This window comes from Sapajus apella, unplaced genomic scaffold, assembly GCF_009761245.1.
Source record: "Sapajus apella isolate SASKATOON/1434 unplaced genomic scaffold, GSC_monkey_1.0 scaffold90, whole genome shotgun sequence".
Taxonomy (NCBI): Eukaryota; Metazoa; Chordata; class Mammalia; order Primates; family Cebidae; genus Sapajus; species Sapajus apella.
The window spans coordinates 1,747,887-1,774,626 of NW_022437030.1; the positions used below are offsets into that span (position 1 = coordinate 1,747,887).

A 26,740-nucleotide genomic window follows, 5' to 3' on the forward strand; every position below is an offset into this window, starting at 1 on the left:
TGTGTGTGTGTGTGTGTGTGTGTGTGTGTGTGTGTGTGTGTGTGTGTTTTAGACAGAGTCTTGCTCTGTTGCCCAGTCTGGAGTGCAGTGGCACTGGGTTCAAGCGATTCTCCTGCCTTGGCCCCCCAAGTAGCTAGGATTATGTGTGTGCCACCTCACCTGACTAATTTTTGTGTTTTCAGTAGAGACAGGGTTTCACCATGTTGGCCAGGCTGGTCTCAAACTCCTGGTTTCAAGGGATCCTTCTGCCTCAGCCTCCCAAAGTGCCAGATTACAGGCATGAGCCACTGTGCCTGACCTGCTTACTCTATCTTACCCAGAACTGGAAGCGTCTTGCCTGTTAATGTAAGTGACGCTGCCCATCCAAAATGAATAAGTGAATGGATGAATTCACATGGGAAAAATACTATTGAGATTACTGTGCAGCCACTTGGATAAGGAAAAGTTGATCACATCTCCTGAGTGGGCCACAAGCAACAACTAGCCAAGCTGGAGAGGAGAGATTTATTCTCCACATGAAAGACCCTTGAAACAAATACTCTCTCAAAAGGGGCTACTGCTCTATCTGACCCAAGGTAAAGCCCACCTGTTGACAGATTCTGCCCAGATACAGAGCTTCCATTTCAGAGTTAGCATCAAACATCAAAAGCACCCACACTGGAAGAAAGGCCTGAATAGAAAGGCTGGAAGCCAATTAAACAGATCACACAGAGAACTGCAGGAAACCAGGTAATGCAGGGCACAAAAGAAAACCTTCACAAAATTTCAATTTGTGGTTTCAACAGACACAAGATGATACTGAACCCACACAACAGGAATCGGGATGCTAAAAGAAGGGAAAGGAAGGAAGAAAAAGAAGAGAAAAAGGAATCAGAATAGAAACGCAGGCAAATTAAGAATATGACGGCCAAAATAAGAGTCAATAGAAAAACTGAAAGACAAAAACGAAGTAATCTAGTTCTAAAAGTACCATGAAAACAAAGAAATGGGGAAAATAAGAAAAGAGGCCTTAAAGGTCCACCTAGGATATCCCAAATCCAAATAACTAGCATTTCAAAACGAGAGAATGGCAATAAACACAGAAATAACATAACAGCATTTCCCAGAACTAAAATACACAAGAAGGCTGGGTGAGGTCACAAGCCTTTAATCCCAGCACTTTTGGAGGCTGAGGTGGGTGGGTCACTTGAGCCCAGGAGCTTGAGACTGGCCTGGGAAACATGGAAAACCCCATCTCACAAAAAACACAAAAATCAGCCAAGCATGGTGACATGTGCCTGGAGTCCCAGTCAGCCAGGAGACTGAGGTGAGTGGATGACTTGAGCCTGGGAAGCTGAGGCTGTAGTCAGCCATGTTTACGCCACTGCACCCCAGCCAAGGTGACAGGGTGAGACCCTGTCTCTAAATAAATAAATAAATACAATACATAAGAAGCCAAGCATAATTAGTGAAACAATTACAACTTTCTTGGAACTAAAGGACAGAAATATCTTGAAAGGTAACACAAAATACCTAGGCATGATTACTTTCAAAAGTCCCACAAGAAAAATCCTGGGAGCAGGGTGGGAACAAGATATACAAAAATGATAGTAATAATGTCACAAATTCTCAATTCTGGATGATGGGGGTGGGGAGTCAGCAGGACTGTATCCAAAATTCTAAGGGAAGATGATTTTCAATCTATAATTCTGTATTTATCATATTACATATCAAATACAACATAAAGACCCAGAAAATTACTCCTGTGGATTCTTTTCTTAGGAAACCTATCTGACAGTGACATTCACCAAAAATAAGGGAGATGAAATAATTAGTTATACAACCCAAGAGTGGCAAATAGAAGTCCAAACATCATAATTATGCAGCAGACAAGCTGAGGAACCGGCTGATTAGAGGAGGGAAGAAGGTTTTAGGGGTATTCTCCCAAAAAGGATGCTAAATAGAGATAGAAATAAATACTTATAAAACATTAAGGGTATATATACATAATACATTTCACAAGTGGATGAAAACAGGGCAGATACAAATTCCAGGAAAGGATTGGGCGTGGTGGCTCATGTCTGTAATCCCAGCACTTTGGGAGGCTGGGGTGGGAGAATCTCTTGAACTCAGGAGTTTGACGCCAGCCTGGGCAATACAAAAAATTAACTTTTAGACTCTACAAAAAGTTAATAAATTAGCCGAGCATGGTGGTGCGTGCCTGTGGTAGCAGCTACTCAGGAAGCTGAGGTGGAAGGACTGCCTGAGCCCAAGTAGATGCTGCAGTGAGCCGAGATGGTGCCACTGCACTCTAGCCTGGGCAACAGAGCAAAACACTGTCTTAAAAAAAAAATCCAAGAAAAAAATTAAAAGTTGTACCAAAAAACCCCCCATAAATGTAGTATAGTACTTGGCTCTGTAGTGGGTAACTAAAAAACATAACTATATTAGAAAAAGTGGGATAGTTTTTGTCTCATTTATCTTAAAGAAAGTGAATAATGCCTACAATTGATAAGAAACAGCAGTATGAGCCAGGCACAGTGGGAGGCCTAGGCAGGTGGATCATTTGAGGTTAGGAGTTCACGACTAGCCTGGCCAACATGTTGAAACCCCATCTCTATTAAAAATACAAAAATTAGTCGGGCATGGTGGCGTGCATCTGTAGTCCCCACTTACTCAGGAGGCTAAGGCAGAAGAATCACTTGAGACTAAGTGGTGGAGGTTGCAGTGAGCCAGGATCATGCCACTGCACTCCAGCCTGGGGTGACAGAGTGAGACTCTGTTCTGAAAAAAAAAAAAAAAAAAAAAAAAGAAAAGAAAAGAGAAGAAATGGCAGTACAGGTGACCCCTGAACAGCACAGGTAAGGGGTACTGACACACCTCAACACAATAGAATATTCACCTATAACTTTCTAACTCCCCCAAACTACAAATAGCTTACTGTTGACTGGAGACCTTACTGATAATGAAAACAGTCAATTAACATAATTTTGTATGTTCAATGTATAATATACTATATTCATAATAAAGTAAGCTAGAGGAAAGAAAATGTCATTAAGAAAATCATAAGGAAGAGACAACGTGTTTACTATTCATTAAGTGAAAGTGGATCGTCGCGAAGGCCTTTATCCTTACCTTCACTTTGAATAGACTGAGGAAGAAGAGGGTTTGGTCTTGCTATTTCAGGGGTAGAAGAGGCGGAAGAAAATCTGCATATAAGCAGACCAGTGCAGTTCAAACCCATGTTGCTCAAGGGTCAACTATATATTATTTATAACTATTTAGGTAACCATAGAACAAACAGCTAAAAACAGTAAAAAGTTACCTCTAGGAAGTTGGGGAGGGTTGGAAGCAAGGAACTGCTGCTGTTCACACAAATCTTTTAGTGCTACTTGATTTTCCATTTTAAAACCATTTTTTTTATATATTATTTTAGTACACTCCCCACCTTCTAATTTTAATTTAAAAATTTTGAAGTAGAGGCATAACATGCTATGATGTGTCACTGATAGTTTTGGCTCTAACTAAGTTTTGCTTGTTTCTTGTCTGACATTCGAGATAAGAATGTCAGCAGTTAAGAAATATTATGAGTAATTTATCCACAAAAGAAACATTTTCTATTACTTCTCTGTTAGTTTTCTGGATTAGTTTGATTCAATATTATTATGCAAGAATAGCTGTTTGAAAATGTTAAATCTATAACTAATTGTATGACTTCAAATGTTCTTCATACTATACAACCAAAATAAAACGTAAAATTAAACTGGATGTTGAGACAGATAAGACCAGTTGAACAACCTTAATTTTTTATCATTTTTTAAAATGACAATCGCAAAAGTCTCAACATTTTAATCAACTAAAGTCAATCTTCTATATTTGAACTTATGGCAATTTTGTACTATAAAATTCTCAATCTGAGGTATTACTTAGAAACAAATCCACTGACTTCTCATAGCATATACAACAATCCTTTCACAGAAAGTGTTATCTAGGGGAATATATTCAGATATTGTTTGGATTAAAAAATTGTAAGAGTCAGATCCTCTGAGAGCATCACAGAGGGCTGGAGGAGAGCTCTTGGGTCTCCTGAGCTGGAAGTGTGTAAGCACTGGCAAGACTGGCAAAGAAATACTCGGCACAGACAGGGCTGTCTGACAGTATTCCTCATATAACTCAAACCAGTATCACAAGATTTACTCCCTAGTTTTGGGAAAGAGCTGTGCAAAATGCTCATGACTGCTTCACATGCACAAACCCACTTTATTTTTTTTTGGTCCCCCAAAAGCAATCATCCCCTAAGATTCAGATTTCATTAACAATTTATTCTTCTGAAGTACTCAGTAGCGACAACTGATTATTATATTCAGGTTCAGAAAGGAACAATAAAGTATACAGCATCATTACATTTGAGATGTTTGGCAACTACTTACACTGATAAGAAAGAAAATGCAGTCCAAATACTCATCATTTGAATTGGTTGTACTTGGTATCTGAACACTTTTAATGTTAGTTAAAAGTTATCTCCCCCATCCTACAATATTCTTATTCTGTTTTACTTTACTCAGGCTTTTAAGAAAAATGGGGGAGGGGCATGATCTAAAGTAACTTTCTTTCATATGGTACATGGAATTTGTATTATTCTATCTTTCATAAACTCAGTTCTTCTCAACTCTATCATAACATTTCACAAATCCAGGGAGAGAGTTCCCTGCAACTTCTGCCATTCAAAACACAGCTTAATCCAGGAATGACCAAAGCAGCTGCTCAAGTGTGTGTAGGTTTGACCTAGGGAAAGGTTTCTTCGCACCACTACTCAGCATCTTCTACTTCTTAGTATGTGCATACACTAAAGGGGCTCTGCCAGCTTCACCCAGGCTGCATATTCTCAGAAGTAGCTGACTGTAAGTACAGAAGGAAAAGCATCAAGTGCTACCTGAAGAGCATAGAGGAACAAATGACAATGGACAAACAGAGTGAAAAACAAATTCAAGACAGACATAATGGTTAAAAACCACAGCAGCCCACAACCAGCTACCATGGGGGTAGATATGACATACTTGACAGCTGTGAGGAGCATCACTCCACCACGGCACAATATCAGACATTCAAGTCAACCACAAGTCACTGGGGAAAGAGAAACTACGCAGGCAAGGAAGCTCTTAATACATTAAAGAGAAATTTCTAAAATGGCTCAGACCAGTACTTCTCAATGCTAGATGCACACTTTAGGATGCTTTTTTTTTTTTTTTTTTGTATTTAGGAGATTCTTGCATAAGAGGAGTTCCATATTCCAAGAGAAAAGGAGAATATGACTTTCAGACATTAATCTGAAATAGCATATACATGAATTAGAGTTACCACATATGCCTCAGAAAAAAACAAACTGTAAATCATTAATCTATAAATCTATAACAGGTCCATTTTAGGTCTCTATTTAGCCATCTATATTTAGTAAGACTGCTACCAAATAAATAATGCCTTTATTAGCCATCTTTTCCCCAATATACTTTCAACATTTACTGTCTGTTCCATTTTTTTCTTTAACCTCATCTCTAACATGTCTATCAAGTACATTCCTGGAAGGGTCCTGTCTCTAGGAGTACACTCAGAGTCACCATGCAGGCAAGTCCACTTTCCTATGGACTTGCCTGCACGGTGACTCTGAGTGTACTCCTAGAGACTGGACCAGCTGTCTCACATTGTGTCTACTCTAGACTCTGTTCCCACTACATCTGTAAATCTCCATAATTTGACAGCTTCAAAAACTTTCAGCTCTCCTGATCTTCACTCATACTCAAAGAACTTCTTCAAGTGCCCAAATCTCATATCTATTGTCATTCTTCTCATTCTTAGTAAAACGTGTATTTGATCAGAGCCCAGAAGTCAGTATGTGTGAATCCCCTCCATTTCGTCCAAAAATTCTACCTTTCAGGACTTCCTTCTCCCACCTGTTTTTCAAAGTTATATCTTTGCAGGCTTCATCACTTCTCTGTTTATGCACTGCTGCCCCTCTGCCTACAAACATGCTTGGGTTTCCCACATCCTACAGAACACTTCCTTCAAATTCACTGCTGATGCATGGGACTACTCCATTTCTGTCCTCTCGTCTTCACACTTTTATTTTAGAGGCTGAGTTTTGCTCTACTGCCCAGGTTAGAGTACAGAGGTGTGATCATAGCTCACTGCAGCTGCAAACTCCTGACCTCAAGCAATCCTCCTGCCTCAGCCTCCGAAGTGCTATGATTACGGGTATAAGGCACTATGCCTGGCTTTACACTTTTTGAAAAAAGTAGCCTAAGCCCCATTTCACTGTCAATCCCTTGCCTTCTAGATTCTGCCCCCATTCAAACCAAAACCATTCTTGAATGCCAACAATGACAACTAATGCCTAGCCCAAAGTCTCCTCCTTTGTATTCATTCTGCTTGGGCTATATTTAGCAAGACACCATTGACCAGCTTCCCCATGACAAGTTCTTTCCTCTCTACGCTTCTGAGAATACTTCCTACTTTTGACTAGTCCCCCCGAATTTTTTGCTTTCTTTCTCTACTGCTCCTTAAATTTCCCAAAATTCTCTCTTGGTCCTCTCCCTCAACTATACTCTCATAGACTCTTAAGTTGTAATTCTAACTTTTACTGTTCTAGTGATAACTCCAAATTTCCACCTCTAACCTTTAACATTTCTGAACAGGCATAATTCACTCTATTTTTCTTGTATAAAACCTCTATGTTGCAGCTACAGCTGTAGCCTGGGTCCTTTGCATGTAAACTATGATGTCGGTTTTGATGAGGTGGTCAGTGAATTCCTGATAGGAAGATTTGGTGAATACAGTCTTCTTTCAGAGGTCGGAGGTCAGGCAGCTATAAGTCTTGGAGATGGCATCAAAAGTGGCCTTGGCAAAGTTGCCCATGGTGGCAGTATAGCTCCTGGCTAAGGTACAGCAATCATCAATACTGGCCATCAGCAGCAGCTTCTTGGGCACCGCAGCCAAGATGATGCCAGTGCCCTGGGGCGCAGGGATGAGGCGCACCAGCACAGAGCTGCAGCAGCCAGTCACCTTGCAAGGGATAACATGGGGCTTGCCGATCTAGTTCCCCTAGTAACCTCTGCACATGGAAACAATGGAGAGCTTGGCCTGGATGATGGCCCCTCAGATGGCATCTCCTTGGAACACTTAACACCCAGACCGACGTGGTTGTTGTAGTCCCTGATGGCAACAAATGTCTTGAACCTAGTGTGCTGGCTGGTGCAGGTCTGCTTCTGCACTGGCATAATCTTCAAAACCTCATCCTTAAGAGGGCCCCCAGGAAAAAGTCAATGATCTCCGACTCCTTGATGGGCAGGGAGAAGAGAGATTTCCTCCAGGGACTTGATCTTCATGTTCTTGACTAGGTGGCCCAGCTTGGTAATGGACATCTACTCCTTGGTTGGGGCCCTGGCTCCAGATGCCACTGCTGAAGCCTCTGCAGTTCCTCATCCCAAGGCCCCCAGGCCCTATGGGTCGCCCTCCTGTACCCCCCACCCACCTCCTCATTGGCCCCAGCTACACTGGCATCATGCGCCATTTGGTGTTTTCTCAAAGAAGCAGCAACCGTTATTTTTTTAGGCTGCAAGACTATACCCTGAGCACTTCCACCTGGTTATCTCACACGTGCCTAAAACTTAACAGGTCTGAATCAGAGCTCACAGCTTTCTTTCATTGCATCCTTGGCCCAAGTTCCCTTTCAGTGACACAGGCACTTAGAGTCTTGTGAACACAGCAACTAATTCTAAACTCTTCTTCCTATTGTCAGTCTTATCACATTCCACTCCTTTGTTACAGTACCAAAGTTATTTCTGAAAACATATCAATTTCACTCCTTGCTCAGAAACATTCTGAAGCTCCTCACTGTGTAGGATTAATGTTCAAGATTCTCAGAACAATATTCAAAGTCCCTGAAGTCGAGACTTTAACGTGCTTAGTTCTGTATCCTACTTTAAACTTTCCTTCCTTCTACTCTAATCCAAAAGCACCTTCCAAGAAATCCAAAGTGTTTTAATCTCTGCTTTCCACACAAACAGTATGTTATTATTTCAACTATAGCACTTATCATAGCTTTACTAGATTGTATTATATTAAGAATGGGGATTGGCCTTGGACATTTAACTATGGTTCTTGACCAGGGGAGATTTTGCCCTTCCTGGGGGCATTTGACAATGTCAGGAGACACTGCTAGTTGTTACAACCAAGAGGATGCTCCGGGCAACTTGAGGGTAGAGGCCAGAAACGCTGTTCAACATCCTACAGTGCATAGTACAGCCCACACAACAACTATCTGGCCAAAATGTCAACAATGCCAATGTTGAGAAACCCTGAACTAATCAATAATTGTCTAAGAAGTACATGTCAGAACAGTAATTAGGAGGTTCAGGAAGACAGGCTGACATCCAGCCTAGTTATCAATGACTTGGTTAACACTGTTTAAGAAGGAGAGGATGACCAAAAAGCAGGGAAGGGAGTTTCATTTTAGTAGTCTGAAAAAAGTTAAAGAAAATTATCAAATACTTCTAAATAAAGGGAAAAAAATGACCTTTCAAAATCTTTGAGTGGGCCTAAGAGAGTGCTCCCTTATGGGAGCACTCTAGGAAATTTAATTCTCTAGGAAATATAATTTTGCCTAACATATTATTCGTTACTGATTAGGGTCTAGACTGTGAAGCTACACATGAAAATGTAGATTTTTATCCAGCAGACAGAGATGCTTCTCAGCCTGCTAGAAAAGTAACCAAAAAAGTCACAGTATCATTGCTCTGTAAGGTATTAGCCAATCTGTATCTAACATAGCAACTGTATTCCAACAATCTTTTTTAATGCTAATACACAAATTCTAGTACAGAACAACTAGAAAACAATTAACAAAATGGCAGCAGGAAGTCTTTACCCATCAATAACAACCTTGAATGTAAACTGATCAGAGAAATGATTGAAAAAGAAAATAAGATCCAAGTAAATGCTGCCTGCAAGAGACTCACTTCACCAGTAAGGTCACATACACATTGAAGGTGAAGGAATAGAAAAAGGTATTTTATGTGAATGGAAAAACCAAAAGAAAGTAGGCGTAGCTATATTTGTATCAGATTAAAAAAAACCTCTAAGTCAAAAACTATTAGAATAAAGTCATTATAAAATAATAAAGGGGTCAATTCAGCATGACAATATGGCAACTATATGTGTGTGTGTGTGTGTGTGTGTGTGTGTGTGTGTGTGTGCATATGCGCACACATTCAAGTACATAAAGCAAATATTAATAGATTTGAAGGGACAGACTATAATAAAATAATAGTAGGGAACATCAGCACCCCACTTTCAGTTCAAGACCAGCCTGGGCAACAGGGCGAAACCCAGATGGAAATTAAGACTGGATTAGAAATAAATGAAAGATTAAAGGAGAAATAAATGAAATATATAGATTAAATAGAAAAGATAATTAAAATGAAGAGTTGTTTTATAAAATAAGGTTCTAAAAATTCACAAACCTTTAGCTAGACTAAGAAAAAAAACAAAATAAGAAATGAAAAAGTAATAAGACAACTGATACTACAGATAAACAAAATATCATAAAAAGCTATTATGAATTATACAAGAACAAACTGGATAACTCAGAAGAAATCGATAAATTCCTTGACACATACAACCTACCAAGATTGAATTATGAACAGAAAACTTGAAGAGACTAATAATGAGTGAGACTAAATCAGTAATAAGTCTCCTATCAAAGAAAAGCCCAGGAGCTGATGACTTGCTTCACTACTTAATTCTACCAAACATTTAAGGAAAAACTAATAATAATTCTTCTCAAACTCTTCCAAAAAATTGAAGAGGAGGAAATACTTCCAAATTCATTTTTGAGGCCAGCATTACCCTGGTACCAAAAACAAACGAGGATAAAACAAAAAAAGAAAACTACAGGCCAATATCCCTGATGAACACAGACATAAAACCCCTAAACAAAATACAGTTGGCCTTCTCTATCTATGGGTTCCACATCCATGGATTCAACCAACCACAGATGGAAAATACTCAGAAAAAAATTTAAATTTGTCCTGAACACATACAGACTTTTTTCCTGTCATTATTCCCTAAAGAATAAAATATAACTATTTACATAGCATTTACATTGTATAAGGCATTATAAGTAGATCAAGGAGATCAAATCATCTGGAGATGATTTAAATATATAGGAAAATATACACAGATTATATGCAAACACTACATCATTTTATTTCAGGGACTTGAGCAGCTGCAGATTTTTGTATCCGTGAGAGATTCTGGAACCAACTGCCTACAAACGACAAGAGACTACTGTAATAGGAAAGAGAATTCAATAACACATTAAAAAGATCATTCACTATAATCAAGTAGGAGGATTCATCCAAGGAACGCAAGGATGGCTGAACAAACACAAATGAAAAAAACGATACATTACATTAACAGAATGAAAAACAAAAGCCATATGATCATTTCATTGGATGCCAAAAAAGCACTGGATAAAATCCTATGTCTTTTCATAATTAAAAAAAAAAAAATCTCAACACCTCAACACAATAAATACCGCTTATGACAAATCTGCGGCTCATATCATACTCGACAAGGAAAAATTTTGTAAGATCTGGAACAAGACAAAGAAGTGTGCTCTTTCTCCATAGTATTCAAAGTTTTAGAGCAATTAGGCAAGAGAAAGAAATATAAGACATCCAAACTAGAAAGAAAAAAGTTAAACTGTTCCCAGATGATGTGATCTTACATTAAAAAAGCCGCAAAAAGTCCACCAAAAAAACAGAATTCAATAAAGTTGCAGAATACAAAATCAACATAAAAATCAGTAGTGTTTTTACACTAACAGTGAACTATCTGAAAAAGAAATCAAGAAAACAATTAATCCTACTTAGGAATAAATTTAACCAAGGAGGTCAAAAATCTTACGCTGAAAATGAAAATGCTGACAAAAAAAGACACTGAAGACACAAATAAACAGAATGATATCCCAGGACAATCTCTTCAATAAATGTATTGGGAAAAGTATATAACCACATGCAAAATAATGAAATTAGCTCCTTATCTCACATCATATACAACAATCAACAAAAATGGATTAAAGACTTAAAAGCTAAGACCCCAAACTATGAAACTACTAGATGAAAATATAGAAGAAAAGCTCCATGACATTGGTCTGAACAATGATTTTTAAAAATATAACCTCAAATGCAGAGGCTACAAAAACAAAAACAGACTAACAAAATTACATCAAATAAAAACTTCTGCATAAGAAAGAAACCAATCAACAGAGATTACCTACAGAACGAGAAAATATTTGCAAACTGTACATACGAAAAGAGGTTAATATCAAAATATATAAAAGGAACTCAAAACAACTAAAGCAAGAAAACAATCCAATTAAAAAATGAGCAAAAGATTTGAATAGACATATTTATCAAAAGAAGACATAAAAATGGCCAACAGGTACAGTAGTCAGTCCCTCCTTATGTGAGGCTTCAGTTACCCTTGGTCAAGCATGTTATGAAAATATTAAATAGAAAACTCCAGAAATAAGCAAGTCATAAATTTTAAATTGTGCCCTCTTCTAAGCAGTGCAGTGAAATATTCCATTGTATAGTATTGAAATCATTCCTCTGTCTGGTGCATCCACGCTGTATATACTACCTGCCCAACAGACAGCAGTTGCCTTGATTATCAGATCGACTGTAGCAGTATCTAGGGGCCATCTTCAAGTAGCTCTTATTTTACTTAATAATGATCCCAAAATACAAGAGTAGTAATGTTGGCTATTTGGACATGCCAAAGAGAAGCAGTAAATAGCTTCCTTTAACTGCAGAGATGAAACCTCTCCACTAAGTAAGAAAATAACTTTTATTAGAGTATATTGTTATAATTTCTTCTATTATTAATAAATCGTGTTAATCCTTTATTATGCCTAAGGTATAATTTAATCTTTATCCTGGGTATCTATGTATAGGAAAAAAAAACATTGTATATATAGAACTCAGTAGCATCCAAGGTTTGAGGTGTCCACTGGGAGTAGAATGTATCTCCAGTGGATAAGGGGGCTACCATACATGAAAAAACTTCTTGGCTGGGTGCAGTGGCTCATGCTTGTAATCCTAGCACTTTGGGAGGCCAACGTGGGAGGATCACTTCAACTCAGGAGTTTGAGAACGGCCTGAGCAACACAGGGAGGCCCCATCTCTAAAAAAATTTTAAAAGTAGCTGGGCATGGTGGTAAACTCGCCTATGGTCCCAGCTATTCAGGAGGCTGAGACAAGGGAATTGCTTGAGCCCAGGAATTTGAGGTGTCAGTGAACTATGACAACATCACTGCATTCCAGCCTGGGTGACAGAGTGAGGCCCCATCTCAATCAATCAATACATAAAATATTAATAAGATAGAAAATGTTATATACAGTCATCCCTTTGGGTCCACAGAGGATTGGTTCCAGGACCCTTTTGCAAATATCAAAATATGGTAAATATAAACAATGGAATACTAATCAGCCATAGGGGAAAAAAAAAAGGAAATCCAGGTATTTGCAACATCATAGATAAACCTGAAAACATGAAGTTAAGTGAAATAAGCCAGGCATGGAAAGACAAATAATGTAAGTGGAATCTAAAAAAGTTGGTCTCCTAGACACACAGAGTAGAATGGTGGTTATTCAAGGCTGGCTAAGTTTGGGGAAGGGATTCTGGAGATGTTGGTCAAAGGACACAAGATTACAGTTAGGAGGAATGAATTCAAGAGAACTATTGTACAGCAGGGTGACTATAGTTAATGACAATATATTGTATTCATGAAAAATGCTAACAGAATAGATATTACGTGTTTTCACCACAAAAATGACAACTATGTGAAGCATGTTAATTAGCTATCTTTAACCATTCCACACTACCTATGTACTTCAAAACATCATGGATACATAATAAACACAATTTTATCTGTCAATTTAAAAAGTAAATTTGAAAACTTCAAGTGCTCTTTGACCCACTTCTGTAATCCTGCTAGTCCCTCACTCATGAGTTACCTGTCTGAAAGTCAGGCTTACATAACTTCAAAAAAACTTTTACACTTTGGCAGTAAAGTAGGACCCACTCAGATGCCCAAAGGGACTCTAACCTGCTGGGGCTACTAAACTGAGTGGCCCCAGAAGGGCACTTTGTCAGCTCCTTAAACCCAAGCATGTCTCATTTTGGCTCCCAGGGTACCAAGAGAATACGAAGCAGCAAGATAATTTTACTTCTGCTATTTCTCTGTTGTCTCCTTTTCTTCTGATAATGTGTTTTTGGTTGATGGTTCTTAGCCACATGTGCCTTTCCACACTGGCCCAGAGACCAGTGGCTATGAATCACTAGGGCAGTTTCAACTGTACCCTCTGTATACATGAATCTGGTCTATGCATGGCTGATAACTGAACTCTGCTAGGAATCTGATTTTATGGTCTGACCACGTGGTGGTCTGTCAGGTAGACAATAGGGATCTATTTTTCTGTCAGATGAGACACTTCAAGAAAATCTGATTTTAGTCATTTCTGTGTTTTTGTTAGTGCAAGATCATGTCTCAGGACCAATGAAAGACTGCCTTTTTGAAATCTGGACCAGTTATGTATTTCTCAATTATTTTTACCTGTGATTAAGACTGTTGAAGCTGAAAGTTCTCTGTGTATTTGTGACTGTAAGAGAAGCCTTATTTTTCATGGTATGAATGAGAAATATCTTCAGGGCTATTAATACATTAGATTATAAAGTTCCTCAAACAATCTCTATTCTAGTTGGTTGACAGAGAATTACAAGCACTTCCTTAACTCTATAATCTTAGAATTCCTAAAACATAATGAAACTGAACATCTAATACTTTAAACATGTTAGCCTTTTAAGGACAAAAAAACCAAACCCAGGTTGGTTGTAGTGACAGATGCCTGTAGTCACAACTACTTGGGAAACTGAAGATCACCATCTCTTAAAAAACAACAAAAAAAGAAAAACTCCAAAACTCACAGAAACCAATACTTCAAAATCATTATTATTTAAGAATCCAAATTCATTTAATCAAAATAATTCTCAGACAAATCAGTATTAATACTAATTTAAAAATAAATGTTCTTTCCCTGATTTTACCAGTGTAGAATACATATATACATTTCTTTCTTTTTTTTTTAAAAAAAAGATGGAGTCTTACTCTGTCACATAGGCTGGAGTGAAGTGGTGTGACCTCAGTTCACTGCAACCTCTGCCTCATGGGTTCAAGTGATTTTCCTGTCTTAGCCTCCCAAGTAGCTGAGATTACAGGGATCTGCCACAATGCACGGCTAATTTTTTTGTACTTTTAGTAGAGATGTGGTGGTCAGGCTGGTCTCGAACCCCTGACCTCAAATGATCCACCCACCCAGGCTCCCAAAGTGCTAGGATTACAGGCGTTGAGTCACCGTACCCAGCCTATACATTTTTTTAAAAATGTTTTTTGCGACAGAGATTAATAATACTTCTTAAGCTTTACTGGCTTACTGACCAGGTAGGCTAATATTACTCATCTGTATTTCTGATTATGAAAAGTATTAAATTTGGCCCAGTGTGGTGGCTTAAACATCTGTAATCCTAGCACTTTGGGAGGTCAAGCCAGGATTGCTGGAGCCCAGGAGTTTAAGGCCAGCCTGGGCAACATAGTAAGCCTATCTCTATTCAAAAAACTATAATGATTATATAAAATTACATGTTCAACTAAATAAAATTTTAATATGGACGAACTTTATTTTTTGGAGATAGAGTCTCACTCTGTCACTCAGGCTAGAGTGCAGTGGTGTGATCTCAGCTCACTGCAACTTCTCCCTCCTGGGTTCAAGAGATTTTCCAGTCTCAGCCTCCCAAGTAGCTGGGATTATAGACATGTGCCACCATACCTGGTTATTTTATTTATTTATTTATTTTTGAGACAAAGTCTCACTCTGTTGCCCAAGCTGGAGTGCAGTGGCCTGATCTCAGCTCACTGCAACCTCCACCTCCTGGGTTCAAGTGATTCTCCTGCCTCAGCCTCCCGAGTAGCTGGGACTACAGGCACATGCCATCATGCCCAACTAATTTTTGTATTTTTAGTAGAGATGGGGTTTCACCATGTTGACCAGGCTGGTCTTGAACTCCTGATGTCAAGTGATCCACCCCCTTGGACTCTGAAAATGCTGGGATTACAGGTGTGAGCCATGGCACCCAGCCAGATAAACTTAAATTTTTTTTTTTTATTTTTTGAGATGGAGTCTTGCTCTGTTGCCCAGGCTGGAATGCAGTGGCACAATCCCTGCAATCTCCGCCTCCCAGGTTCAAGCAATTCCCCTGCTTCAGTCTCCAGAGTAGCTAAGACTACAGGTACACACCACCACACCCAGCTAATTTTTTTATTTTTTTAATTTTAGCAGACACAAGGTTTCGCCATGTTGGCCAGGACGGTCTCGATCTCCAGACCTCATGATCCATCATGCCCAACTCAGACAAACTTTTTGATACCAGAAGTTGGATGTTGCTCAGTTGTCAGGGTAAGCGTAACTTCCAGGATATTTCATTAACTTCAAGACTTTGGTTAGACTGATTGTTACTCTTTGGAATATGCAGTTAATTTCCAAGTGAGACAGACACAGAATATAATTTTTTACTTTTGTTTAGAGACGGGTCTCACTATGTTGTCCAGATGGTGTGATTTCATAGGTGTAAACACAGTGCACTGCAGTCTCAAAATGCTGGCCTCAAACCATCTTCCCACCTCAGCCTTCCAAGTAGCTGACAACACTACAGGTGCACACCACCATGCCTAACCACCGAGTATATAATTGAACACACACATACACATGCTCTTTTTAATATAACCACAATGTCATTAACGTACCCAACAAAACACAGCTTCTTAATCTAATACCCAGTCTGTGTTTAATGTCTTTTTCCAGTTGTGTTGTCCTAATTCTGATTTTTTTTTTCACCATAACTATGATTAGTTTACCCCTGTCTAGAATGTAGCAAGAGCAGAATCACATCAGTATATATACACTTTTGGTAAGGCTCTTTCATGCAGCATGATAGTTTTGAGATTAATCCACATTGTTGCAATGTATAGTCAACCTGTCCTTTTCTATTGCTGAGTAGCATGCAACTCTGTCTTTTACATCTAACGGTCTCTGGAAGTTCCTAAAGGTCCCTGGGAAATCACAAATATTTGTGTTTTTTTTCACCTTGTAACAAGAAGGATGCTAAAACTAGTTTCTTTGGGGTGTTCTGTATTTCTTAAATAGCTCAACATTATTAGGTTCTGTCAAATCAAATGGGAAGCATGGTTTTTCTCTGGATATTTCTGTATAGATAAAAACTTTTAACTTTTTTTTTTAAACAGGCTACACACTTTACAAGATACACTGGAAGGCCTTAGGGCCTTGTCAATGCCCACAATATGTTCTTAGCTTTCAGATAAACATTGCTCCAATCTTAATTAACAGTTATGTACTATACCTTAATAAATTTTAACTCTCCTCCATCCTGATTTTGTTGGTTACTGTATAAACTGACCATGGTTATCCAGTCTCGTTATTAACAAGTGGTTTCTTCCTTCCTCTCTTCCTAGTATAGAAAGTGGGTCTACAACAAAGAATGACAGTCACGGAGTCTTGCAGAGGGACTATGCTAGACACCTGACTACTGATACTTCAGGAAACTGACTCATGAATACAGACTTTGGAGTATAAGCGACATCCCTTAAACAACTGGCCAGACTACACCAAAGGACTCAGTTGAGATTTCTGGGACCCTTTGTGAAGCAGACAACCCGAGATCCAGTGGAACATAATGTAATGACTGATGGAATTAATTAAAGAAATCTAACTGTAGTTATTTGAAATATGGTTGATTTTTTTACATGTTCTATTTTCTCTCAGGTATAAGAAGCCCCTTTTCATTCATTTTTAACAAAACTGCCACTTAGCAAGCTATGCTTTTACAAATGGAAAAAAAACAAAAACAAAAACAAAACAAAACAACCTTTAAAATGTTATCTTGTTTTCCCTGACTCTCAAAATCCAGAAATTAAAAATACTTACACTGGTTCTCTTCAATTTTTGTGATATGCAGCTACTCGCATAAGATCATTAAGAATTGGCCCCCCTTTTTACCAGAACAGAATCAGACAAACTGATTGTGCAACCCAGGCCGTATCTGGAATTATATAATTAAGAATTTCATTTAATAAGGTATAGAATGGTCACTATTAAAGAATAAGAACTGTAGTTCATGTGTTTAACTCATGCTCAGGAAACTGGCCTGGTGCCTATCCTGTCGTGCAGGATCTCAGCCTTCTGTTGTATACTGAAGTCACTTTCTGGAAGACCAGAAATTTTAGCAGATTTTTGGAATTTTAAAGAGAGAGGAATTGATCTGGATTTACAAATATTACAGCTGAAATATGTAGAAATAATTTCTTGATTTTTTTTTTTTTTTGAGGTTGGTTTCCTAGTTTTAGAAGAGCCAATAAGGACAGACAAAAACAAAAAAGCAAAAATCTCACCTGGCTAATATTTAAAATACAATATTAAGATTCCTTATGAAATTTCCTGAGGATAATTCGCTAGCCTCACTAGCTCCTAAGACATCTTGCAAACACAATGAGGTGTGTGTGTGTGTGATCAAGAATAACCTCCAAATATTGTATACAATAAGGGAAGCAACGAACAAAAATTACAAAAACCCTGAAAATAAGGTTTAAAAAAAAGGCATGTTCTTTCAATGTTATACTTTTTTTTTTTTTTTTCCCAGAGATGGAGTTTCACTCTTGTCACCTAGGCTGGAGTGCAATGGCATGATTTTGGCTAACTGCAACCTCCACCTCTCAGGTTCAAGCGATTCTCCTGCCTCAGCCTCCCAGATAGCTGGGATTATAGGCGCCTGACACCATGCCTGGCTAATTTTTCTATTTTTAGTAGAGACAGAGTTTCACCATGTTGGCCAGGCTGGTCTCGAACTCCTGACCTCAGGTGATGCACCTGCCTTGACCTCCCAAAGTGCTGGGATTACAGCGTGAGTCACTGCGTCCAGCCTCAATGTCATACTATTGTCTAGCAGAGCCAATCAAGGATTATTTAATACTTTAGGGTAGCACTGTCCAAAAGAACCTCTTCAGTGATGGAAATGTCCTATAGCTGTACTATTCAAATTGGTGGCCACTAGTTACATGTGACCATTAGCACTTGAAATGCAACCAAGGATCTGAATATTTAATTTCACCAAAGTAATGCAGACAGCAACATGCGGTAGTGGCTATCATACTGGTTTGTGCAAATCCAGCCCTTGGACTCTTCTGTATATAAAACCCCTGAGATAAAAATACTTTTTACGTTTTTAAAGGGCCGTAAAAACTGAAACAAAAAATAAATAAAACAGAGACTTTGTGGTCCACAAAGTCTAAAATATTTATCATTTGGCTCTTTACAGAAAAAGTACACCAATGTATGTCAGAGGAGAATGTATTTTTTGACATTTATATTAAATAATGTCCAGAATCTGTGAAATTACCTTATAACTTGTAGATTTTTGTCCAGTATAGATACAGATGATTTCTGTCTGGCATAAAAGACAATCCAAAGAGCATGGTTTCATTACCTTGTAAGACGGTGATACTGTGAAATATATATTTCCTGGAATACAACTTTTAAAATTCTTAGAATTTCAAAGTGATAATCTCTTTTTACACGCTAATGAGTTGAACTAGGACTGGCATCCATAGGTAGCTTCAGAATGGGGCTGGTCAGCAAAGAGATCAAAATAGAATGAGAGGGTTAAGGTTTCTGCCCTACTTCAAATCTCCCAGGAGGGGACAGGGGCTGAAGGTTAGTTTGACCATCAGTGCCAATGATTTAATCAATCATGCCTATGTAATGAGGCTTCCATTAAAAATCCCGGCTTTGGAGAGTTTCAGGAGAGCTAGTAGCTATCCTGCAGGGTGTTGTGCCTGGAGAGAGTATGGAAGCTCTAAGCCCTTTCCCTCATACCTTGCCTTATGCATTGCTTCATCTGTAGCCTTTATAACAGCCTTTATAATTGACCAGTAAATGTCTTCCCCGGGTTCTTTGAGTTGCTCTAGCTAATTAATAAAACTCGTGCAGTGAGTCGTGAAAAACTTTATAGCCCATCAGTCATAATGACAAAACAACCTGGGTAACTTTTCCCTAGATCAGAAATATAGAACCTGCCAAAGGAATTCACTTCGTAGATTGGTGAAACCACCCTTGCAAAAATTATAACTGAGGAAATTACGACAGTAAAAGAAATCAGACCCAACTGACTCCATGATGTCCTGCCTAGAGTCTGATAATAAAAGACTCCATCTTGCTTCTAACCTTTGAGCTGTCCTTATTCATTCCTGGGAATAGGCCGAACTAACTTTGGGAAGGAATTTAGTTTACGGTTTGACTCTGAAACAAAACTGATAATAGCTCTTTCTCAAAAAGACTCCCTTCTTGCCTGGGGACCAGTCTGCCTCTGCAGGACCAACAAATTAGCTACAAGATTAGAAATGATGGTTTAAGGGTCATGCAGCTTCTGGCTCCAAGAGGCTGAACCTCCCCAAATTGCTCCTGGAGACAGCATCACTACTGTAAAACCTAGTATCAGTGCTTGAGATATTTTGCAGACCATGCACTCAATGGATCAGCTGACACCACCCAGACCCATAATCTGGCTCAACCAGCTCTGCCATCCCACCCAGGAACAGAAGATAGCAAGAAAACCTCATTTCAACCCCCACGATTACATTTTCAACCTGACCAATCAGCATTCCCCACTTCCCAAGCTCCTACTCACCAAATTAGCTTTAAAAACTGATCCCTGACTGCTCTGGGAGAGGGATTTGAATAATAATAAAACTCCAGTCTCCCACACAGCCAGCTGTGTTGTGAATTACTTTCTCCACAGCAATTCCCTTGTCTTGATAAACTGGCTCTGTCTAGACAGAGGGCAAGGTGAACCCGTTGAGCAGTTACAAATTTGGAGGCTTGTCTGGGATTGCTCTTGTGGGTACCTGCCTGCGATTTGGTAGCACCGCTCTGGCAATGGATCCAGAGGCCAGCCCAAGTTGCTACCTAGTTCTCTTGGACTAGGGGCTGACTCTGACACCATCTCTACTGGCAGGGCACTGCTGACCCAATGCACATGAATTTAATTGCAATGGAGAAACAGTCCTGGGGAGACATCCCATAACGGCAGCCTTATCACAGGGTGTCTGTCTGTAGCCCCATTATGGGCTATCTGGTTCAGTGAGTATCCTAGGCACTGCCAAAGCCTCCTTCCGTCTCCCAAATGGTTCTGTAGACCCCACAGTGTGGTAAGTGTCTGCAGCTCCACCATGGAGTGTCTCAGTTTGGCTCCTTTTGGGGGGGTTTCAGTTGGCTCTCCTTAATTAGTAGGAAGAGTCTTGATTAGGGCGACTTCTCCTCAATCCAGAAGATTTAGGGGAGATTTCTCAGGCAAAAAATAGGAGAATAGGGTGGAAGGGGTATTCTGGAATTCTTGGTTAGGGATCTTGATTTGGAAGCCCTTATGTCTGTCTTGTCTTTGTGTTTGTTTCTGCATGTGGAAGGGATCTCTGAAGACATTGCTGACAGAAGTACAGCAGGCCTATCTTGGAGAACCTTTATTTGTCTTGTCATATTTGGAGGGCCCTGAAGAAAGCTTAACAGGCTTGACTCAGGGTGACTTGCTCTTAGTCTTGCTCAGAGACCACCCATCAAATTATGGTTTGGAGGTCATTCCTCCTCACCTGGAGTGAATCAAAGACAACAGGGACCTACAGGAGAAAGTTTGAGCCTTGCCAGGTTGATACTGGGTGTTTGAGCAAGGTTACTAGTGTCTATTTTTTAATGTGTACTTTGCTTCGGCTGGGATGGAAAATATTAATTCGGCTCCCCATGCTGCCCAATGGGCAGCATCTTGCAAAATTGAGAAGCTTTTGCCTATTGTTCCTTAAAGCAGACAAGGATGATTTTCTTTTGTAACAGGGCTTGGCCCCCAAAGCTATGATGCAGTGAGCAAGGTCATCAAAGCCACTCTGTGCTGGAAGCTGCAGAGAAAGGGAACCAGGTATCCTGGTATGTTGGCAAAAAGGGCATAAAATTCTTACTAGTCAAGCTTCTGGTCTCTCTCACTCGTGTGTGTGTGTGTGTGTGTGTGTGTGTGTACACAAATTATAAAATTCTTACTAGTCAAGCTTCTGGTCTCTCTCACTCGTGTGTGTGTGTGTGTGTGTGTGTGTGTGTGTGTGTGTGTGTGTATACAAATGGTAAATATCACTGTCTCCTCTGGAAAGGTCTGATTAACAGAAAAAAAGGATTAGTGAGGCTGATCCTTAGGCAGTAGCAAATCTGGTACCCTTTGTGTTAAAAATTTGTCTTTGTGTTACTCTGTAACAAAGAGAGGAGTAACAGGACAGAATGCTGGGCTTAGGCCTGCTATAAACCCACTTTTCTTTTTTTTTTGAGACGGAGTTTCGCTCTTGTTACCCAGGCTGGAGTGCAATGGCGCGATCTCGGCTCACCGCAACCTCCGCCTCCTGTAAACCCACTTTTCAAAAGCCAGTCTGGCAGGGAGCCCTGAAACCAAAACTGGATGAAGCTTCTCTCTTATGTCCTTGAGAGCTTAACTTTGTAGCCATGTGGGGATATTTTCTCTTGATCTCTGCCATCCAGAGGACAGGAATTTTGCGATTCAAAATCTTGAGTAGGTAAAAGCCTTTGCAAGTTTAAAATTGGATCCTCTAGGCTCCTTCTGGGAAGAGCAACAGAACCCGCTGAATGCTGTAACTCAGTAGCCAAGGCTGCCTTTTGACAGTGGCGGCCTGGGTCCAATTCTTGGCTTCAGAAATGGTTCCCTCTGGTTTATTTGTATGACTTTGCTACTTTTGATGGTCCCACCCCCACCCCAATGGCTAGCTTCTGATTTCCTGTCTTGAATTTTTCTTTCTCTGAACTACCCTTGGGAAGATTCTGTATCTTGTAAAAAGAAACTGCTTACCATCTCTTGGAAACAAATTATACGTCCATGGTTAAGCTATAATCCTAGCTAAAACTTATTAATTTCACATGGGAGGTTACCTAAGGCAAAGTTCAAAAGCCAGAAATATTGACTGTCCTGGCTAGAGTCTGACAATAAGAGATTAACAAAAAAAAATTTTTTTTAAAGCTCTATGGTTAAAATCAACTTAATTAAAAATGGATATACAAGCTATATATATTTTAAAAGGCCTCTTGTTTTTTCTCTCTCTTTTCTCGGATATTGGTTGTTTTTGAGAAAAAGTTTTCTTCTCAGTCAACTATTTCTCCACTTTGCCCTCCTGATGCCCACATGAGAAAACTGATAATTTCGATATCTGGTAACATGGAAAAAACCTGTCTTCCTCATGGAACCCCACTTGAAAGCCAATAGATTACTCTTAAAATCTAAGGCTCTGTTCGGCTTTATGTTACCTGACTTTTTTTTTTTTTTTAACTTTTGGGTGTATCAGAAATTACTCTGCATTATGGGAGAGATTTTAGCCTTGATGTGTAATAAGTAGGTACAAAATATACTTTAAGAGATGGCTAATAACAGTTATGGAGGGATGCTTTGCTCACTGCATGTTTGAATCAGAGAAGCATGCTCTTGGTCACCTGGAAAGTAGGAAGGAAAAATCCCTAACCTCTAGTGACAGATGAGACTCCCATGGGGAAGGGCTAATTACAAATGGACTGATTACCAAGTGGAGGTTGCAATAAGCTGAAATCACGCCACGGCACTCCAGCCTGGGTGACATAGCAAGATTCCATATCAAAAAAACAAGAACAACAGAACAAAATGGGGTGGCTTTGTGTTGCCATGTAATTAAATGCATGCTAAAAGCACTGCACTATTCTCCAACATTTTCCTTTTGAAAATCCAGGATGCAATATTAAAATGGGACCCTTAACTTTGAGAATTTTTTTTTTCTTTTTTTTCTTTTTTTTTTTGGCTTTTCAGCTGTGCCTGCTTTTTAGGCCCTAGGAACTACATGCTTTCCCAGCCCTGATTCTTGCAGGGCTCCACCCTGAAGCCGGTAATCCAACTGAACTTAAGAAACTGGCAAAGGAAAAAATGTTACAACTACTGGATCGTCTACGTAAGTGTTGTATGTGTGATGTTTATATAAAAAAGCTCTAATTAACTAGCTGAAACAAAAATAAGCACTTAAATCAGATATTTTGTCAGAAATACTAAAACTAATGCCCTTTAGTTCATATCACTTTAGTAATCCTTTGGTAATGAACACAGTTTTAAAGATTACTGGTAAATAAAAATATCTTCAAAATTTAGACATTCCATCTAAATTAGGTGAGCTACATATACAAGCTATCTATCTATCTATCTATATATATACATATATATATATATATATGTGTGTATTTACACACAGCTTGTATATACAGTCTCATTAGGTTTGTTAAATGCTCTAAGGTCATGAACTGCTTAACTTTTGAAAATTGTTCAATATACTTACCTTTAAGCCATTACATTCTAGATAAGGCCTGGAGACATGTGAAATTAGCCCCCATAAAGAAAAGACTTTATATAAATTAATCATGTATGATAAATTCTTGTCCTAAAGTAAAATGTTTAAAGAGAGGGATGTTTAGGACAAGTCAGAAAGTCCAAGTATGTCATAGATGGTCTAAGTCAAGAAAGGGAATTTATGCGAGAGATGTATAATTTAAAGGTTATTAAGTCTCCTAAATGCTTCATAAACTGCCACTGTGACTCAACTATACAACCTATCTGCTTTACAGCTAGGTAAAGCCTGGTGACATGTGAAGGTAGCCAAGTCCCCTAGCTATGCTGGAAAGAGTCAGACCTTATCTGCATTTCTGACTGGTATCTGTTCTAGTTTGCAAACCTGGTACATAATTAAAATCGCTTACTAACCAGGCTTTTAACTGAAAGTAAAAGTTGCTAAGAGTTAACAGCATAACATGCATTTGAGACTACTGAAGAAACAGTTCTACACACAAAGTGTGTAAGGAAAGTAGAACGTACTTTTGGTAAAAGATTCTAAGAAGGCATGAGGATATGAATTTCTTGCCTAAGTTTACAGGGCTAAATGACTGTGTTAAGTGAAGAAGGAAAAATCTAAAGGTTTAAATGAGTTGTGGAAGGTTTATAAACAATTAATGTGCGAAAACACATTGGCTAAAGTTAAAGAGGTATTATTCTGGTTTTCCATAAATTGAACATTGGAATAAAAGCATAATAGTGTCCTAAAAGATTGTTCTGCTTTTTAACAAAAAATATTATAAAGGGTTATAAAAACGTTTTAAGAATCTTACCTTATGGTCAAATAATTAAAACTAAATAGATTTGTAAAATGCTATTTAAACTAGCTTTAAGCTGGGCGTGGTGGCTCATGTCTATAATCCCAGCACTTTGAGAGGCTGAGGTGGGATGAGGTCAGGAGTTCACGCCCAGCCTGAGCAAAATGGTGAAACCCCATCTCTACTAAAAATACAAAAATTAGGTTGCAATGAGCCAACATTGTACCAGTACACTCTAGCTTGGGAGACAGAGCAAGACTCTGTCTCAAAAAAAAAAACAAAAAAACAAAAAACAAAAAAACTAGCTTTGGCATTAAAGATGCACTAATGCAAACATGAAATTTGGTTTTCTCTTTTGAAAATAATTTTTATGTAATATTTAAAAATAATAAGAGGTTTTTGTTTGGCTTTTAAAGTAAACTACAAAAAAAGGGGGGATGTGGAAAGAAGAGACAAATTCAGTTGGCATCATGCTATTTTCACTGGATCTTGCTGTTTGGAAAGATCTCTATCAGAGATAAGAGAGCTGTCTGCTCTCTACCAGAATAAAGGTTTTTTCTTTTTTAAAATTTGTGAGTTATCATTTTGGCTAAATGAATGGCTTATGGTGACCTGGGATTCTACACTGTGATATCCAGTGGTTTTTTTTTTAGGGGGGACAAGGTCTGGCTCTGTTGCCCAGGCTGGAGTGTAGTGATGCAATCTCGGCTCACTTCAACCTTTGCCTCCTGGGTTCAAGCAATTCTCATGCCTCAGCTTCCCAAGTAGTTGGGATTATAGATGTATACCACCACATCCAGCTAATTTTTGTATTTTTTGATAGAGACAAGGTTTCATCATGTTGGCCAGGCTGGTCTCAACTGCCTGACCTCAAGTGATCTGCCCACCTCAGCCTCCCCAAGTGCTAGGATTACAGGTGTAGCCACTGTTCCTGGTTAATATCCAGTGTTTAAACAAAGGTTAACATTTTAAAATATAAAATGGTGTTCAATTCTCTTTGGGTGTTATATAAATACATTATGAGTTACAAAATTTTGAGATTCCTATAATTCTGATATGCCTCACTATATGTTAGCAATAATATTAGAATTGTTATGTTAAATTCCTGTGTGCCATAGAGGTAACAAATTTCCTTGTCAATTGTGTCTGAGTGTGGCTGCCCTAAAATGTTTTTTCATTCACAGACAACTGTCTTGTTTTGATCCTATTTAGAAGATGGTTTTATAATTTATAAATATAATTCTAAAACTCAACAGGTGCTCTTGAATGCAAGTTTCTACTAACACTGGAGGTTGTGACATTGGAATAAAAAACTTTCAGGACTCTCATGGATCGCTAAAATGTTCATGAATATCAAGCAGAACAGGAGTTAACTGAACGGACTGAACAGATAACTAATCTTTTTCTTTACATTTTTTGCTTAAAATGTTGCTGTTATTTTTTGTTTTTTTTCTGAGCCAAGAAAACTTTCATGGCCAGGTGCAGTGGCTCATGACTGTAATCCCGGCACTCTGGAAGGCGTAGGAGGGTGGATCACTTGAGGCCAGGAGTTCAAGACCACCCTGGCCAACATGGCAAAACCCCATCTCTACTAAAAGTACACAAATTAGCAGGGTGTGGTAGCGCATGCCTATAATTCCAGCTACTAGGGAGGAGAATTGCTTAAACCCAGAGGGTGGAGGCTGCAGTGAGCCGCGATCACACCACTACACTACAGTGTGGGTAATAGATGAGACTGTCTAAAAAGAAATAGAAAAAGAAAGAAAACTTTCTTTTGCACTATTTAGAGCTTTTAACAAGTCAGTATATTCCTGTAAATAAAATTTGAAGCATATTTGCTTCTATCTGATTTCTCCAGAATTTAGAAACTATTTGTGAGCATTTTTAACTTATGGCAATATAATTATTTGCATAAATGCAATAAGAAAGTTTCCTTTTCTAGCAGGACACAATGGGAGAAACTGGTTATTATACCAAGGCTTTGACTGGAATGGCGTGCTTTCCTTGAAGGAATCAAACCTGAATTATAGAGAGAAACAATAAAAGCCCCTTGGGAACACTAACCTCACACCTTGTCTACACAGTACCTGTACAGGGTTCCTGACCTGTGGTAAGTAAAGAATGTCACTTTCTGACAGGCCCAGAAGCCCCAAGTTATCTTGGGACCTCAAGAGGAGAGGACTTTACCCAATTCACAGCTATCTGATGGTATAAACCCATGGCTGGGCTTCGCTTTTAAAAGTCTTAACTGAGATTCCTTATAGAACTGAATTCCATTGGAGCCAATTTAAAAGTCCTATGTGAGAAATAATTATTCTTCCTGTGCTTTATGCAAGTAATCAGGCCAAATATAATGAACTAAAGTTTATTTTGCAAAC

General features: G+C 38.8%; 1 protein-coding gene and 2 long non-coding RNA genes across 4 annotated transcripts in view; all 3 read right to left on the reverse strand.

The window, feature by feature from the left end:
• Nucleotides 1–26,740, reverse strand: part of N4BP1 (NEDD4 binding protein 1) — a 73,541-nt gene that overhangs the window by 33,268 nt on the left and 13,533 nt on the right. The window lies entirely within an intron of this gene.
• LOC116534900 lies at nucleotides 17,965–21,564 on the reverse strand. The gene is made up of 2 exons (XR_004261936.1): nucleotides 19,372–21,564; nucleotides 17,965–19,333 (listed from the first exon to the last, which is right to left on the reverse strand). It is a non-coding gene; the product is annotated as an uncharacterized LOC116534900 (long non-coding RNA).
• Nucleotides 21,862–25,113, reverse strand: LOC116534901. The gene is made up of 2 exons (XR_004261937.1): nucleotides 24,665–25,113; nucleotides 21,862–24,431 (listed from the first exon to the last, which is right to left on the reverse strand). It is a non-coding gene; the product is annotated as an uncharacterized LOC116534901 (long non-coding RNA).